This window comes from Apodemus sylvaticus, chromosome 4 (assembly GCF_947179515.1).
Source record: "Apodemus sylvaticus chromosome 4, mApoSyl1.1, whole genome shotgun sequence".
Taxonomy (NCBI): Eukaryota; Metazoa; Chordata; class Mammalia; order Rodentia; family Muridae; genus Apodemus; species Apodemus sylvaticus.
Genome location: NC_067475.1, coordinates 18,975,457 through 18,994,482, shown reverse-complemented (window position 1 = coordinate 18,994,482; position 19,026 = coordinate 18,975,457). Strand labels below are relative to the sequence as shown.

General features: G+C 39.1%; 1 pseudogene; it reads right to left on the bottom strand.

The window, feature by feature from the left end:
- Nucleotides 1-2,458, bottom strand: part of LOC127682494 (guanylate-binding protein 2-like) — a 53,911-nt pseudogene extending 51,453 nt beyond the window's left edge.
- Between the last annotated feature and the right edge of the window lie 16,568 nt (nucleotides 2,459-19,026).

Here is a 19,026-nt window from a genome sequence, read left to right as displayed (position 1 = left end):
GTTTGGAGTTCGGTAGGCTTCTTGTATGTTCATGGGCATCTCTTTCTTTAGGTTAGGGAAGTTTTCATCTATAATTTTATTGAAGATATTTACTGGGCCTTTAAGATGTAAATCCTCACTCTCTTCTATACCCATAATCCTTAGCTTTGGTGTTCTCATTGTGTCCTACATTTTCTGGATGTTTTGGATTACAATCTTTTTGCATTTCCTTAGACTGTTGAGTCAATGTTTTCTATGGAATCTTCAGCATCTGAGATTCTTTCTTTTATCTCTTGTATTTTGTTTTTGATGTTTGCATCTATGACTCCTGAATTCTTTCCAAGGTTTTCTATCTTCAAAGATGTCTTACTTTGCAATTTCTTTGTTGATTCTATTTCCAGTTTCAGATCATGGATAGTTTTGTTCAGTTCCTTCATTTGTTTGCTAGTTTGTTCCTGAAATTCTTAAGGAAGTTTTGCGATTCCTCTTTAAGGGCTTCTACCTATTGACACATGTTCTCCTGTGTTTCTTTCAAGGATTTTTGTGATTCCTCCTTAAGGGTTTTTACATGTTATCCCATGTTCTCCCATGATTCCCTATGGGACTTTTGTATTGCCTCTTTAAGGGCTTCTACCTGTTGACCCATGTTCTCCTTTATTTCTTTAAGAGATTTTTGTGTTTCCTCTTTAAGGGCTTCTACCTTTTGATCCATATTCTCTTGTCTTTTTTTAAGGGATTTTGGTGTTTCTACCTGTTGACCCATGTTATCCTAAATTTCTTTAAGGGAGTTATTTATGTCCTTCATGAAGTCCTCCATCAGTAATGTGAGATGTGATTTTAAATATAGCTCTTGCTTTTCTGATGTGATGGAGTATGCAGGATTTGCTGTGGAGAACTGGGTTCTGCTGGTGCCATGTTGCCTTGGTTTCTGTTGGTAATGGTCTTGTGTTTGCCTTTGGCCATCTCATTATCTCTGGTGTTAGTTGGTCTTGCTGTCTCTATCTTCTGTGTCCTGCAGGCCTGTGTTTCTGTGCTCCTGGGAGTCCCTTTCTCTCTAATGCCCTGCAAACATCTGGTTCTCCAGGAAGTAATAGGTGATGGCGTCTCTCCTATGGCAGACTTGGCAAGGGTCGAATGCCCTGCTGGCTGCTATTTCTCAAATGTTCTGCTGCTGCTGGTTCTCAAATGCACTGCTGATGCTGGTTCTTGAATGCCAAGCTTTTACCAGTTCAAATGCCCTACTTGTGTCAGTTCTTGAATGACCTACTCCTGCCAGTTCTCTAAAGAGTATTAGATAATCTGCTCCTCCCAGTTCTCTAGTGAGTGTCAAGAAGTAGGATCCTCGTGGCACAGGTCTACCACATCTGGCAGAACAGGGCAATGGTGGCAGAGGAGGGAGGGGTGTCAGGGAAGGAAGGGGAGTGGTATTCTGGGGGGTTTCTGGGTAATGAGTCCCAGAGTAGCTCTGGGCCTCTGGGGATGCAGAGGGATTCTAACCAGATAATCTGTTCCTGCTAGATCTCTAGTGAGTATCAAGAAGTGGGATCTTCCTCATGCCAGATGTGGCACAGGTTTACTACATCTGACAGAATGGGGTAGTGGCAGCAAAGGAGGAGGGGTCGGGTGTGGACTATTGATGCACCATGAGGAAAGTTGAAGGATTGTGTTGTACCTTATTTATGTCTTCCAGGCCCTCTGTGTCAAGCAGAACCAGGGTGTGTTCAGGCTTCTGGGGAAGAGGCATGCACCACATCTAGATGCCCTTTGTGTGAGACTGCATAGTGGAGCCCAGGGAGAAGCCTGCAGAATGGGGATGAGATGGAGAGAGAAACAGCACATGCTTCCTGAAATCTCATTGGAATGAACATATTTACCATTTACAGGAGAACAACCAGTTACAAGTACTGGTTTTGATTACAACTCAGAATCAGGTAGGGCAGAACATCCAATACTGATTATCATTTATTTCCATCAGAGATATCAGTGGACTCTTGCTCCTCCTAGATGAACATTCTAACAAATATTCTGTAATTCATTATAAAGTAAGTTGACTGTTTCTATTAATGTATTATTTCTTCCACTAAGAAATGCTTATACCTTTAAAAGAAGAAGTAATGGAATTGTGGGAAGAAGCAGTGAGAAGACAAATTTAGAAAAACAAGCCCACTGATGGACACAAATCATCCCATATCACCTGAGTCTCTGGCTCTTTCTTCTTACATTTGCTTGCTGGATGCTGACAGTGGAAGTGGGAGGGGGACTAAGTAGAGCTTGGCTGACATCACTCACCCTTCTGCTTTCCGGCCAGCTTACTCATGAGATAGGATTTGCCTGTGTGGGACAAGCCCACTATTGCTACCACCATCACAGGCTTTTCCATAGCAGACAGGATTTCCAGGCCTTCCTGGTTGACCAAAAACTGCTCAATGGAGTTCTTGATGAGGCACACAGGGCCTGGCATGTGGACTTCTGAGGCCATTTCCAGAGTACCTTTATGTTTGCAGGAAAAGATGAAATGGAAAATGTTCTGAGTCAGTTAGAAGAACTCACCTCAATGACCTGGACGATCATGAGCATGCTGTTATAAACCAAAGGGTGCAATAGCAATAGGCAAACATTGACTTGGAACCCAACTAATTACCTGAAGATAGTAATGCCAAGGATCTTGAAGGATATCCTATTCTAGACACTTTATTAAACCAATGTCACTCTTAACTCCATCCTAAATATTTATCTTTATCCCTACAGATAAGTGTAGCTCTCATTCCTCATAAAAGAAATTTTTCTTTGTAACAGATGGAGACCACTACAAAAAGCTACAACCAATCAAAGCCCAAGGAACAAATGATTGTGTGGTACCCAGCCCCAGCTACAACATGATTTCTGTACCTAAGGCTCAGGGAACATCACAGAAAAGGGGGAAGGTGTGAAAAGAGTGAAGAGTCAGAAAAACAGAAAGTCTGATGTGAGACTGGGACTCCTAGAAGTGATGGGAAAGCTATTCCCATGTAGTCTCACCAACTTGGTACCTAGACAAGACTCAAAGAAGTACAACACTAATAGGCATGCTTTACATCAGAGGGGAAATCTCATGGGGCCCGAACCTTAAACAAAGCACTACAGGCAACTAAGGAATGCTGAGATTGGAATAAACTTCCTCATGGAAGAGCTCCCTAATTATCCAGTACCAACTGGTCTGTCATGAAATCATATACATCCAATAACATTAGAGAGATGGGAGAGATTGTGTGTTCATTGATTTAGGAATATATACATGTGCGTGTGTGTGTGTGTGTGTGTGTGTGTGTGTGTGCAATAACAAAGACAAAGAAGTCAGATTTGAGAGAGAGATGTGGTACATTAGAGAGTTTATTGGAGAGGTTATTGGAGAGAGGAAGGGAAGGAGAGAAATGATGTAGTCATATATTAATTCCAGCAAATTATTATTAAAAATAAGATGGATCAAAACATCTACTAAAAATTTATTCTTTTCACATTTTAAGTGTCCTACAGACCTAAATGATTATGCTGAAGAGTAATTTACATTTAAACTAATTTTGAAATCTTTAGATAACTAGAAAATTTCAGTTGTTTTAGAGTTCTGGTGTAACACTTTCCAAATCCCAGTATTTTCTGTAAACACAATAAAATGATAGCAACCAGAACTGAAACATTTTTATAATAACCTAGTGAACCTGCATGTCATAGATCCTCACTTTATTGTATCAGCTTTTTATTAATGCTCTTTTCTTGCTGTGTGATAGAATTCAGGATCCTTCATCAACCATCAGATGTCTATCTTCCTGGTATCTTCAGGAGAATTTTATTCTTGGCCATTGCTTGGGCATTTTAGATGTCAGTCTTCTTGTAGAATACCACTTATTTTTTGTTTTCTGATATTTGTCCAATATTTGTTTTGAATATATCAATTATTCTTGTTTATTGGGCAGGAGTTCACACATTTGACACTCTGCCATCCTAGGTGATCAGAAGAAAAGAGCCATAGAGTCTCCTGTAGATAGATGTAAAGGGGCTCAAACAACTACCAACATTAAAATGTAAGTCCCTTAGTGCAGTGGCCAGAGAGGAGCAGCCTCTGCAGCCCAGTCCTCCTTGGCAGATGTGTGCCCTGGAGAGAGTCTGGCATGAGACAAGAGAGACACTAAAACTAGTAGGATGCAATCATAGACATGTTGGAGTTGTAGGAAAATGTTGACCAACCCTAGAATTGTGTGACATCACTGTAAGAGCAATGGACTTCTAGCCACAGGGTGGAGGAAGCAACTCAAGTCTGGTAAGGGGTCTCTAGAATCCTTCCACAGAGTGTGGAACCTGCAGTGCGTTGGATTGGAGCAACAGATTCCAAGTCACTGAGACTGTGATCCTAACAGCAGAAGTGTGGTGGAGAAGTTCAGAGCTAAGGGATCTTCACCATCTTCCACCCAAGTCACAGCATGGAGGCACAGCAGAAAGTTTGAGACTGAACTTGCTACAGTAGTATCCTTATGGACAGAACTGAGCAAAAGCCTGAGAATCAGCTGTCCTTCAATCAGAATCCTTGATTGAGATGATAGCATCTTTTTTTACGGGCTGCCCTCCAATCAGAACTGAGAACATAGTGCCTTTTTTTTGGTTTTTTGTTTTTTTAATTTCACTGTTCATTTGTGCTTATACTTTTAAATCACTCATTTGTTATTCTTCTTTAAATATCTTCTATCCATATTCACACGTATAAAAGATAAAAGATATGTTTCTTTGCAATTTTTTTGCTTAATTACCTTCTGCCCCTCAGTGTGTATGTTGTGTATCTTGTATCTTGGAAGAAAGTTTTTGTCTTTCCTTTCTTTCTCAAAATGTAATGCAGAATACTTTCTGCTTTTAGTAGGTGTAACCCGTTACTTTATCCTCATCTCTACTGGATTCTTTCTAATCCTTTAGCCCATTCACTGTTGGTTTATTTTTACTACTTAAATATATTACATTTTCCCCATCCTGGGCCCTGTGCTGCTATACTAAATCCCCATAGTCAAGAGCACAGTGAACACAATGTCTGTTCCTGGAAGGAACACTGGGAAAGCCATGGAATCACCACAGGTAGTAACTTTTGCCATGAGTGTTATGCCAAGTAAAAACAAATCACCAGAAATCCCACATCAAAACTTAAAATGGGAGCAGAAATGCCACAGAGTTTCAATTGATGCATGTTACCAAGACATCAGAACAACATCAAAACTGTGGTAAGCAAACATCCAATCTTGGAAATTATGAAGTGAATTTATTTCATCCTTTGACAGTAAGTACTTGGCAGCCAAATGTGCTACAGCCTATTTCCTGTTGAAAGTAGGAATGTTTCAAGGCAAACGAAAGTTCAAGTAATTCATGGCAAATAAGCTAGAGGAGCCAAAAATTCTTAAAGAAAATTCCATAGAGGAATAAGAGAAGAGAAGGGGAGGAGGAAGAGATGAAGGAGAAGAAGGAGAAATAACTTTAGGTAAGAGAGCACAGGAAGAAACACAGCTCATGGAAATAGAAAGTGAGTGAAAGACAAGGGGCAAGGAATTAATGAGGCCCAACCTTGAACACCATCTCTGTAGGAGGACAAAAGAGTTTTCAATGAACCAGAACAGCAAATAGAATCATGGAAAATAGCAAAACATACAGCCTTAAATGCAAAGGTCCTTGGTCTGCAAGTTAAGAAACACAGAATGAATGTATGGACAAAATATACACATCAACAAAAAACTCAAATACATAAAAGCCCAATGTTCCAACACTGGACAATGGCTCAGGGGTTAAGAAACTTGTTACTCATTAGGAGTTTGAAGATTCACTACCAAGCATCCATATGAGGCAACTCACAATCATGTGCTCTGTCAGCTCCAGGGCATCCAAAGCCTTCTTCTAATTTATTCAGGCATGCATACACACACACACACACACACACACACATACACACACACACCACACACAGAGAGAGAGAGAGAGAGAGAGAGCTATATACATATACATGTACATATACACATATACATACACATATACATATACATGCATATCTTACATACATACCTATGCACATAAACATAAAAAATAACAAGAAATCACCTTTAAAACCAAAAATACTGAACTTGTATAGCCTTCCAAATAAAACCCTAATGATGTGAAAAATAACCACAAGAATCCCAAATGGGATTACACAAAACTAAAACACTTGTGCACATTGACAGAGACTGGTAATAAAGTGAAAACAGCTTCCAGAACGGGAGAAAGATCATTGGCATTTGTGCCTCAGAGCATAATATCCAAGAACACTATAAAATAATAAATGCACACAAGAAACACAAACAAAACCGTGGATCCATCAACGGAATCATGAATTTAACAGTCAAGTCTCAAAAGAAAAGCAAATGACAATAATAATAATAATAAATAATTTTAAAAGTGTTCAACATTCGTAGCCTGCAGGGAAATGCAAATTGTGCCTACATTGAAATTGTCTCTCTCCCCAGTCAGAAGGGTTATCATAAAGAAAGTAAATGACAAAGGGTGGCTTGTGCTCGCTTTAGCATTTATCACTTCTGGTTTGCTCTACATGAATCCAGGCCTCTCTTGTCCTGCTTCCTGTATCTTCAGGGAACAGGGCAGACTCTGTCATGCTTCTGGATCAGAACCTTTCCCTATGAACAACAATGGACCCAGGAAGCTAACAAGGCAAGTTTGGATTTTTTACATTCTTTTTAGTTCTGTGTATGTGGGTTTACCATGCATTTGTGGTGCCCACAAAGAACAGAAGAAGTTGTCAAATCACCTGGAGCTGGAGCTACAACAGGTATGAACTGCCTAGCATGGGTGCCAGAAACAAAACTTGAGAGCCCTTTTAAGTGCTGAGACATCTCTGGAATCCTAGTAGTTTTTATTTTTACACAGGTCATGCCCCCACAAAACGGGAAGGGATCAACAATGATGGCCCAGAAAAGGTGTAGCAGTAAAGTTTATGACCTCCTGAGTTGTTAGTGGGGTGAGGATATATTTTGACATGTTCAAGTAGACAGAGGTGTACAAACCTAATTTTTGAGGAGGTGTAGAAACTGGCAACAGTGTGAGTGAGTTTGTGTGAGAGTCTTAGGGCAGCAAAGATTATTTATAGTACAGTGAACTCTGAGGCCCTCCATCCCAAACCGTGTGGACTCCACTGCCTGATACCTACTAATGGAGCACACCAGAAACAATGGAGCTGACAGCATACATTCCCACCACTCAAACTCTGGATTCTAAAGACCCCTGTGCAACAGCAGCCTCCTGTGGAGCAATTATTTACAAGGATTCATCACTATCCTGCAAGCCTTTCCCACACCTGTTCACTTGCCCTGTCTCACTCACCTGGAGCAGAAATCCTTAACTTTGGGTAGAACTTATGAAGTGAAGAGGGACATTTGGCTTCTGGCTTCTTCTTCCTGAATCAGGATGCTGTGATGGATGCCTCCTGCACCTGGTATTTTATCACTCCTCCAGTTTGCTGGGCGGTCCAGAGCACTAGCAAACATTTTCTTCTGAGTCACTTAAATTAGAGTCATTTCTGCAAACACAGTTATAAAGAAGAAAGTGAAATTAGGAGTATTCAGTATACATAAATTATCAATGGCTGGCGCAGAATTCAAAGAAAGTGTTAGCTAACAGGTTATCATCATTTCTCAGGATTTTCCAGCTGAGAAAACTCTGGTTGTTGGGGGCTATAACGTGCAGCCCATCTCCAAGAGGCAGTTTGAGAAACTCAGGAATGAGACTGTCTTATCTGATATTATTTTGGGTTCAGTTGCTTTAAACACTAAATGCAGTTGCCATAATTACTCATGTTTACACATCTAAGGCTATAAGTGCTCTGAGACAATATCCCAGTTTATTTAAATCTGAATCCTGCAAACCTAACCCGTGTCCTAAAAGTTGATATTGGAGAACTAATAAATAATATTGAAGATAGCTCCCACTTGCACATTTGTGAGATGCATGGGCTTTTCACACCACCAGATTCTCAGAAATAATACTCCGGCCACAAATAAATGTAGTGATTAGTTAAAATAACAGAGTCCCTAAGCAGAATCTCACTAGAAGATGTCTTATCACTTAGTGAAAGGCATTAAGATGAAGTCAGCACACCCAGCAATTTGCAGGGCTCCACCACAGGCTCAACATTACCCTAAATCAAAGGAAAGACAAGAGTCTCCCTAATACTTGACATCCTAGAAAAAAGTCACTAAAGTATTCCATCTCTTCATTTTGCTACTTCCCCACCCACCTGTGTCTTGTTTTGACAGTATGTTTCCAGTAAACTGTTAGTTTTGCTTTTTAAATGTTTTGTTTTTACTCTATGTGAAATCTGTCCTGCAGATATCCAGGATTGTGGGGAGATACTTTCATTGCTGAATCATCATATTTTTCATCTCTCTTTCCTTTCCCCTTAAGAACATTGTTCTTCTTTTTCCTTAAGGGTGTTTATTTCTATTAAATTTTTTCTTTCTTTTTCTCTCCTTCACTGCATTCATTTCTTCCTTCTATATTGACTCTAAATTATAATATGCCTAAGATGTTGTACACAGCCGATCACAAGGCCTCTTGCACAGCCATGTTTATTAATGTGCTAGTCACACTACTCAAGTCATGGAAGCACCTAAGACATTCTCCCACAGAGGGATGAGAAAGGAAATGGTGCACACACATAGATGGGTTTTGGGAGATTGGACAGAACTGAATTACATCATGCTACATAAAATAAGACAGATCTCTCATGTTTCCTCTCAAATGTGTAACTTAATGCTATATGTAGAGAGATACGATATACATACATAGCATAGAAGTAAGATGGGGAGGGGAAGTAATGGGAAAAAGAAAGTATAATGCTATGGCAGAGGAAACAGAAAGGTCAAAAGATGGACTAATAGTGCATGTTCATTTGAAACATAGGTATATTACTACATGCACATATGTGTGAAGCCACAGACACGGAAATGGGGAGAGAGAGAGAGAGCAGTATCAGTAGAAGGGAACTATTTAAGATAAGAAAAATATAAATTAAGATAAGATCAATAGGAAGAAAGAGATTGGACAAGGGATAAATATAGGGGAAAATATTGCAAGTCTTGTAACATTGACACACATCTACACATACCCAGGAAGCAGGAGTCCAAACTGAGGAATCGACTCTATCAGATTGGTGTGTGGGACATTGTCTTGCTTTATGAATAAAGAAGAGCCAAGCCCACTGTGAACAGTGTCACCCCTAGGCATGGGAGCCTGGCCTGTGTAAGAAATGTCTAAACAAGCAAGAAGAGCAAGTTAGTAAGAAGCATCCCTCCAGTCTCTGCTTCAGTGTCTGCCTTGATTTCACATTGACTTCCCTTAAAAACAGGACCATAATCTGTGAGAGGAAATAAGCCTTTGTTTTTCCAAGTTGCTACTGTTCAGTGTTTTATGACATCAATACAAAAACAAACTAGAGCATATACAATGATATACATTTATGAAAATGTTGTATAAATCCATTGTCTTCTATGTTTAAGCAAAAAACTAATTAAAATACTTTTGAAAGCAATTTAAGCCACAAGGGAAATTTTAAGAGAAAAAAAACGTGAAAATGTCATATTCTAAATCCTGTACCATTTACCACTTCACAGAAGTTCCTCTGCTCACTCAAAATACTCACATACAGTATATTCACCAATTGTCTTTTGCCACAATTGTACATGTATTGACATATGTACAGGACTGCTTCATAAGTTCCTCACTATCATATGTGTCCTAGGAGGAAAGGGACTCAAAGAGAGGGTGTGTGAAGACTTTGTACTGTCCAAGAGCTACAACAACAAGCAACTTTATGGGATCCAGAATTGGAAATGCACTTGAATGAAACCACTGCTCCTCTACTCTATACTGTGAAAGAAAGGAAGAGAGAAAACCATCATTCTTGAAGAGGAACAGAGCATGCATTGGAAATGGAAGGGATAATATTACTGAAAATGAAAGTATACTCATGTTTCTTAGAAACAGATCTAAATTCAGAGAAATAGGTTGTTTTCTTTAGACAAGTAAAATATGTTTGTATTAGATAACCCAAAATTACATGCATTCTTGAATGTTTATATCATAGAATTTAAGGGCAAATGAAAAACAAGTTTCTGTTTTTAAATTCAAAAGTCTTCTGTCCAGTGTTTTTCTTGAGAGATGAGCATGTCAGAGTCCTTTTTCTAAACTACCAAGAATAAATAAAATCCTCCAAAGCTTGAGAAAATTCCTTGACAGCTTCACATTAAGAATGTCTGGGTCCTAGAGTTATGACATTTGGGCACATTGTGGTCAGCAAGACATTGGCCTTGAGGCAGTGCAACAATCATATTTCCTGAGGGAACACAAATGAGCCAATAGTTGTTTAGTCCAATAGACTGGAGGTCTCACCAGTCTTAAGGGTTTTGACCTGAGTCAGAAATAGCTTGTATGAGCACTTGTATTACACTTGGTATCCCATTTTGCAGCTGGGGCTTGTTATGATGAATTCTATTTAGGACATAACCCTCTTTTTCAGGGGCAGCAGTGACCATGCTCTGACTCCAGCCTGCATGGACACAAAAGCAGACATGTTTGCTGGCTTAGCACAGTCGTCCTTTCTAGAATCTTGTCCATAGACTCTATCCCTATGAACTATAGACTCCATACTCTCAAGATTGACATAAGTTCTCTTTCTCATTACTCTCCCTCAGTCTCCTTGGATTAATGGGTCACACTACCTTGCCTGAGTCTAAACTTTTCATGGCCACTATGCCTCAAGGTCTCCCTGTCAAGATCCAGGTCAGAACTCTGTACCTTCTAGCCTCTGGAAATCGTTCACAGGTATGCCCTCCATTTCTGGATTGGATTTCAATTTAGATGTATTCAAGTTAACAACCAAGAATAATCTCATGATTCAGCTCTCATCAACTTGACACAAATCATATCCCAATTCCAAATAAAACAATAACCAGGTCATAAATATGCCTAACTATCCCTAGTACAATTTCGCTGTAAATTTAGGTCAATGTTCCTTGGGAACTTAAATACTAATTGATATTCTCTTCATTACTGTTGAAGAAATTACAAGAAAACTCAAGCACCTATACAAATGTGTTCTTAACAAAATGAAACGGAACCATTCATACCATATACATCCTCATTTTTGCAACTGGTCATGTGGCCTTAGATGGTATTTATAACTACCTTCCTCTACCACCCATTCTATATTTCCTCATTGAAAGCCTTTCAACCAAAAAAGCACAGGACCAGATTGGTTTTTTTTGCAGAATTCTATCAAACCTTCAAAGAAGACCTAACACCAATACTCTTCAAACTATTCCACAAAATAAAAACAGAAGGAGCACTACCCAACTCATTGTATGAAGCCACAATTATGCTGATACCCAAATCACACAAAGATCTTCTCCCCCATTTTCATGTCCTCTTTGAGCTAAGATCCCGAACTCATTTAGGCATGGGCATAAGGGCACCTAGTGGGGTTTGGGTAACTAACCAGGGTCCATGTCATTCAGGAAAAGCAGCCCTGGATGCAGAAAATGTGTGGTATATATACACAATGGAATATTACTCAGCTATTAAGCACAATGAATTCATGAAATTCTTAGGCAAATGGGGGGACCTGGAAGATATCATTCTAAGTGAGGTAACCCAATCAAAAAAGAACACACATGGTATAAACTCACTGATAAGTAGATATTAGCCCAGAAGCTTGGAATACCCAAGACACAATTCACATATCAAATGATGCCCAAGAAAAAGGAAGAACAAAGTATGCATACTCTGGTCCTTTTTAGAAGTGGGAACAAAATACCCACAGAAGGAGATGCAGAGACAAGTGTGGAGCATTTGTTGGTGACTGACATAAAGGTGCACAGAACCCCATTAGACAGAATATTATTGACTAGGAACTAGGAGGATAGAATGAAGAAAAGTACATGAAGCGATGAGCTGTAACATTCAGTGTCCTCAAAGGAAATGGACCAGATGGCCAGAGAGGGAAGTGGAGTATTAGGAAATGATGACGTTCTAGATCAAGAAGCAGGTGGTTCTGAAAAGAATTGATATTTCAAATGTTGCTGAGGGATCAGATAATCTGACCTCTGGTTGAGTATAGGGATACGAAAAAAGAATGCAGTGTGATACCTAAGTTTAAGTTCATGGTTATTCTGGTCACATTGTTATTGACTTAGGGTCAGTTATTGGAAAGGGAGAGGGAGAGGATCCAGGAGAGAATAGCGAATGTCAGTGTCTCTTGGCTACCAATTTCCAAACAGGGAGGAATAAAATTTTCAGAAAAGAACGCAGTGAGGGCTAGTCCTGGGGTTTTGATAAAAGGAAGTGGTGTGGTTTGAGGGCACTGACTTCAAAGGATGTCATGTTTCCAATGTCAGAGGATGAAAAAGTGACTGAGCTATAGATTGGAGAATCACTGATGACTGATACTGGAAGTGCAGGCTAAAGAGCCATCACCAGCTCAAATCCCTTGATGTGTTTGCAGGATAAATATTACCTATAGTATCCAGTGGGTAGTCAGGACATTACTAACATTTATAATATAATGACAATATTGATTACTGAGAACATGTGTTCTGAATCACATTAAGGATTTGGTCAAATGCAGGATATTGATGAAGATAGGGATGCTCTTAGCAGTGTACCCTCTGTCTCTAGCAATATTTGATGTAAGACATTTGAATTTGTTCTTGAAAGTGAGGCAAACTCACATGTGGAGTATCAGGGGATTTGTGAATGAGAGATGTAAAATACTAAGGTCCTCGACTGCCTTTCTACCTGATGTAATAATGACTGTATTCTTTCTAGGTTCAGGGCTCTGCTTGAGCACACCAAAAGGATACTGTAGCTGGTCCAAGGCCTGCTGGTTGATGGTTCCTATGCTGTTGTAGATGAAGGTGCTGCTGAGGAGGACTGCCAAGTCAAAGATCCAATAGTCATTCTGGTTGTCACCCTACATGTCAGTGAGTGAAAAAGAGTGACTAAGACACAGTCCATCAACTCAGGTAGGGAAAAAAGGCCTTCGTCTGTCCCCCAATGAGCCTTGACATCAAAGGTAAGTCATTTCCACTACATAGTAATTTTCTACCTGTACAATGATTTTATGAATCTTCACCTTATGTTGTATAATTCAAATAAGACAATATACATCCATGTATATGAGAGCATGAAGGGCAATCACGTTTCAAAGTCATAATGTTGGCCATTTATTAAAATCTTACCTGTCATGCTGGGCTTCACTCACAGGACATGATCTGTATGGTAAGGGCCATTTTAGAACTAGTGACAGTAAGGCCTTTCAATAAGTGTTTTGGTTATCTCCTATGATAACTCATGATTCTCCATAAACAATGATATTATTGAAGATCTTGCATTGTCATCCTCTTACTGCTAGTCTTTTATGACTAATTTCAAACATATATATATATAATTCTTTGAGAATTTGAAATGTACTTTCATCATGGTTCCCCATTGAATAGTCAATCATGTTCATAATACATATTCAGGTTGTCATTAGAATTTTCAACCAAAATATCCTATTTTGATTTGACAGAAGAATGACTCAATATTGTTAGCTATCATTTAAAGTCTCATCCACTATGCTCAGCTCTTAGACAAACTTGAAGTACAGCACATTCATCTAATTTTTCAGAAGCATAAATTCAGGATTAGAATTGGTACTGCAACATGAAGTATTGATAAGCTACAAGTAGGATCTGAAAGATTTTCTTTTTTTTATCTTCTCAACATCTTCAACGTCCTCAGTGTCAAGCAGAACTAGGGTTTTCCCTGCTTTCTTGGAATGAGGCACACACTACATACAGATGCCCTTGGTGTGAGACTGCACAGTGGAGCCCAGGGTGAAGCCTGCAAAGCAGAATAGGCATGGGATGGGCAGAGGGAGTAAATTAAGGTGCTTCCTGATATTGAGTTGAAAATTAATGTAGTGACATTTGAAAGAGTAAACAACTTCAAGTATCAATTGAATTACTAGCCTAGAAATTGGGGATATGTTATATCTAATATTGATCAATAAATTCATTTCTTAAAGCCAGATACTTGTTCCTCCACAATCTAGAAAATGTTTTATAATTCATTACTAAGGAAGTTAGCGTGGTGGTGGTGGTACACATCTTTAATCCCAGCATTTGCAAGGCAGAGATGGGCAGATCTCTGAGTTCAAGGCCAGCCTGGTCTATATAGCAAGTTCCAGGAGAGCTAGGACTATAAAGAAACCTAGTCACTAAAATAAAATTTAAAAAAGAAGTTAACTTTCTAAATTAATGTATTACATCTTTCTCTAAAACACACTTATTACATCTTTCAGGTGGAAAGCAAAGGTACTATTTAAAAACCCAGTGGATGAAGATGTATCAACAGCAAGAAATTCCACCAGTGGACAGATGCTGTAATTTCCTGGTCCTCTCTCTCTCCGTGACACTCTTTCCTCACATCTGCTTTCAGGATGCTGGTGACATGAGTGAACAGAAGGAACCCAGCACAGCTCTGTTTATGACACTCACATGTTTTCTTCCCACCCAGCTTGTTTATCAGGTAGGAATTGCCTATGCTGTAGAGACCCATGATTGTCCCCACCACCGCAGACTGGTTGATGGTAGACAGTAACCTTGGAGCCTTCTGGTTGATTACCAGTTGAGCCTCAATGTTCTCAATGAGGCCCATGGGTTCAAACATGTGGATCACTGAAGCCATGTCCAGGGTGTTCTTTCTGTCTGTAAGGAGCAGGTAAATTGGTCTGCAATTTCTAGTCAGTTAGATAAACTAAATATTATGTACTAGTATTTTCCTTCTTTGAAATGTGTTCCTTTACACACTTCTCAGAGTTCTGGGGGCTGGTATGGCTGTCCTTGGTCTACTACCTCTATTTAAATACAACTAATTTGAAGTTCATAGATGACCAGAAAAATTATGTACTGGGTTCAAAATGCTGAACATACCATTTACCAAGCTTTATCCAATTCTAGTACCTTACATACCCTGAGTGTAGTGGCTGCCTGGGTTTTCAGCATTTTTATGACACCGCTAATGAGGCTACATACCGTACACCTCCTCTATTTCTTAAGTCAAATTTTTACTAGTGCCACTTTCATGCTTCTTGATCTAATCCAGGATCCCTGCTTTATCCTCACATCTCTTCAGCTTCCTCTCATTTTCAGTACATCTTCAATCTTTCTTTATCCTCAATTACTTTACAAGTTGGAGGAGGATATTGCAGTTATCTTGTAGAGCACCCTTCAATTAGATAATTTTTTAGTTCTTTCTTTAATGTTAGCTTGAAATTCTACTGGTATATATATATGAGACAAGAAGGTCCGGGAACTGATACTCTGCAATCATGACTGATCAAATCAGAGGATGAATGATGTGGACATGACTTGCTCTGATAGTACTCTTTTGAATATGTTCTCTTGATTAAGAGACTACCTGCCAAGAACTGGTTATAGTTTTGTAATCAAAATTACCACTTGATCAAAAAATAAATACTTAGAATAATATTTAATAGAATTTAATCACTAGAGAAATACAAGTGAACGATGCATTGAGGGTCCATCTCACCACACTGAGAATATCCTACGTAAAGAAGACAAATAACAAGGGCTTCTTCTAAGGGTGTGGGAAAGAAACCAAAATGAATTGTCGATGGCCACATTAGAAAGCAGTGTGGAGGTTCCTCAAAAACATTTAGAACTACCAAATGACCAAATAATACTGTGTGTGTGTGTGTGTGTGTATATATATATATATATATATATGTATATATATATATATATATATATATGCATATGTATATATAGGTGTAACTTCCTGCAGTTACATCAAATGGATTACCTGAAAGGGAAGCTGGGGATGTCTGGGAAAGTGGCAAAAAGAGATGGAGACCAAGAAAACATTGCTGTTCAAGGTCTCAAAGTTTAATGGAGAACTCCAAACAATAGCAGGGGGAAACGCTTCCCCAAAAGGCTTGAAGCTTCTCCTCCACAAGTGCCTAGTGTTTTTCAGGGACCTGCATGTGCTTGAAAAACAACAGCCTTGGTCTGAGCGCTCCACCCCAGGTGGAGGGGATTATGGCTAACACAGGAGTTCCCTCTCAAAAGCTGAGAGAAGAATTTCACATTAGTTGATGTCAAATTTCTGCCAGGTGGCATGGCACCCCAATAAGGGACTCTACATATAGGTGTATAGATATATGTATAAAGATAGATGTGTATATATGTATAAATATATGTACATACAAAGCAGCCTCTAGAAAGACACTCAGCACATATAACTTTATCATACTTCTTGAATTTCATCACTACTTTCAGCATCTACTAACAATTCAAGCTTATAAGTTAATCATGGTAGCATTTGCTTTCAGATGACTATCTGCTCTTATCATGCCAGATATTTATTAATGGGGCTCAAGAGAAACAGAAGCATTGTTCCTACTTGCATTCATTCATTCATTTGGTTGCATAGCATAGACTGCTAAGTACTTATTTCATTCCCTGTGCCTTAGTACTTTGTGATCATTCCTTATTTTGATGGCTGGCTTGCTTCCTGTGTTCACTGAGGCTCCTTCAGCTGGATCCTGTGCTTGTCTGGCAGTCTCCCATGGCATTCCCAGTGCAGTGATTCTCTCTGTCACCACACAGTCTTCCAGACACAGCTCATACTTTTCCTATATTGCCCTAGCATTGAGAATTCCTCCCAAAGGTTTGGTTTCTTTAAGTTCACAGTAGTATTTATACCAAAAATATCACACGGGGAATATTTGTTGCTTTAAGGTAAAACAGTATCTTCTGGAACACGATAGGGTCTTTGAACCCATGAAGTCACAGTAGCAGCAGCTGCCTTTAGAAAACCCACATAAAGCTGGTAGATGGTGGCCTTCAATCCAGCACTTGGGGAGTAGAGGCACATGGATCTCTAAGTTTGAGGACAGCCTGGTCTACACACGAGGTTCAGCACAGCCAGGGCTACACAGAGAAACACTATCTTGAAAGCAAAACAAAAGAAAAAAGAAAACCGGCATAAAACACAGCAGTCAACATTCCATCATAGATCTGTGAGAAGCACAGGATGCCCCATGGATAACTGAAGTCATATTGGCACTTCATGACTCCTGGAGAAGCCAGGTTTGTTTTTCTTGAGTGATGTGCCTAGGTAGGTTACCCAAACTCCACTAGGTGGCCTTAGGCCTATGCCTGAATGAGCTCAGGAAGTTGACTCAATAAGGACATGAAACTGGGGAGAAGGCAGAATGGGGGATGGGTAGGAGGAGATGGAGGAAAGAGTAGGGAATATATACAATCAAAAGCACATGACATATAGGAAGTTCTCAAGGAATGAATAATATATATATATAATGTGTTGTAATATATATTGTGACACATTATATAGTATAATTATATAACTAATATATAAATAATTATATATAATTAATATAATATATATTATATAGTATAACACATTATATATATATATTCAAAATAGTATACAAAAACATTTTGTAGCTCCCTAGATTATCAATGAAAGAACAATCTCTTTTTCCAAATTTCAAACAGCCTAACTTATGTAGGTAGACCCTGGCAACAAGTCAAGAGATTTTGTCTGAGTTCCATTAGACAGTAGAGATGATATAAAATGGTACCTAGAAAGCAATATGAACCTTTTTTAAAATTTATTTTCTATATTCTTTGTTTACATTCTCAAAGCTTTCCCCTTTCCCAGTTACCTCCCATATGTTCCATAAGTCCTCTTCTCTCCATCCATTCTCCTATCTTTACCACTCCCTTTTCTCTGTCCTGGTACTCCCCTACAATGCTGGATCAAGCCTTTCCAGGACTAGGAGCCTCTTCTTCCTTCTTCATGGGAATCATTTGATATGCTAATTGTATCTTCAGTATTCAGAGCTTCAGAGCTAATTAATATCCACTTATCAATGATTGCATTCCATGTGTATTCTTTTGTGATTGTGTTACCTTGCTTAGGATGATATTTTCCAGTTCCATCCATTTGCCTAAAAAATTCATGAATTCATTATTTTTAATTGCTGAATAGTACTCCATTGTGTATATATACCACATTTTCTGTATCCATTCCTCCATTGAGGGATATCTGGGTTCTTTCCAGCTTCTGGCTATAATAAATAAGGCTGCTATGAACATAGTGGAGCATGTGTCATTATCGCATGCTGTGGAATCTTCTGGGTATATGCCAAGGAGAGGTATAGCAGGGTCCTCCGAAAATGTCATGTCTAGTTTTCTTAGGAACCTCCAGACTGGTTTCCAGAGTGGTTGTACCACCTTACAATCCCACCAGCAGTGAAGGAGTGTTCCTATTTCTCCACATCCTCCCCAACACCTGCTGTCTCATGAGTTTTTAAACTTAGCCATTCTGACAGGTGTGAGGTGAAATCTCAGGGTTGTTTTGATTTGCATTTCCCTAGTGGCTAATGATGTTGAGCATTTCTTAAGGTGCTTCTCGGCCATCCAAATTTCTTCAGGAGAAAGTTCTTTGTTTAGGTCTGTACTCTATTTTTTAATAGGGTTATTTTGTTCCCTGGAGCCTTTTCAACAAATGGTGCTGGTTCAACTGGAGGTCAGCATGCAGGAGAATGCAAATTGATCCATTCTTATCTCCTTGTACTAAGCTCAACTCCAAGTGGATCAAGGACCTCCACATAAAACCAGACACACTGAAACTTATACAAAAGAAACTGGGGAAAACCCTTGAGGACATAGGCACAGGGGAAAAGTTCCTGAACAGAACACCAATAGCTTATGCTCTAAGATCAAGAACTGAAAAATGGGATCTCATAAAATTAGAAAGTTTCCTAAGGTAAAGAACACTGTCAAAAGGACAAAACAGCAACCAACAAATTGGGAAAAGATCTTTACCAACCCTACATCTGATAGAGAGCTAATATCCAATATATACAAAGAACTCAAGAAACAATATGAACCTTAAAACATT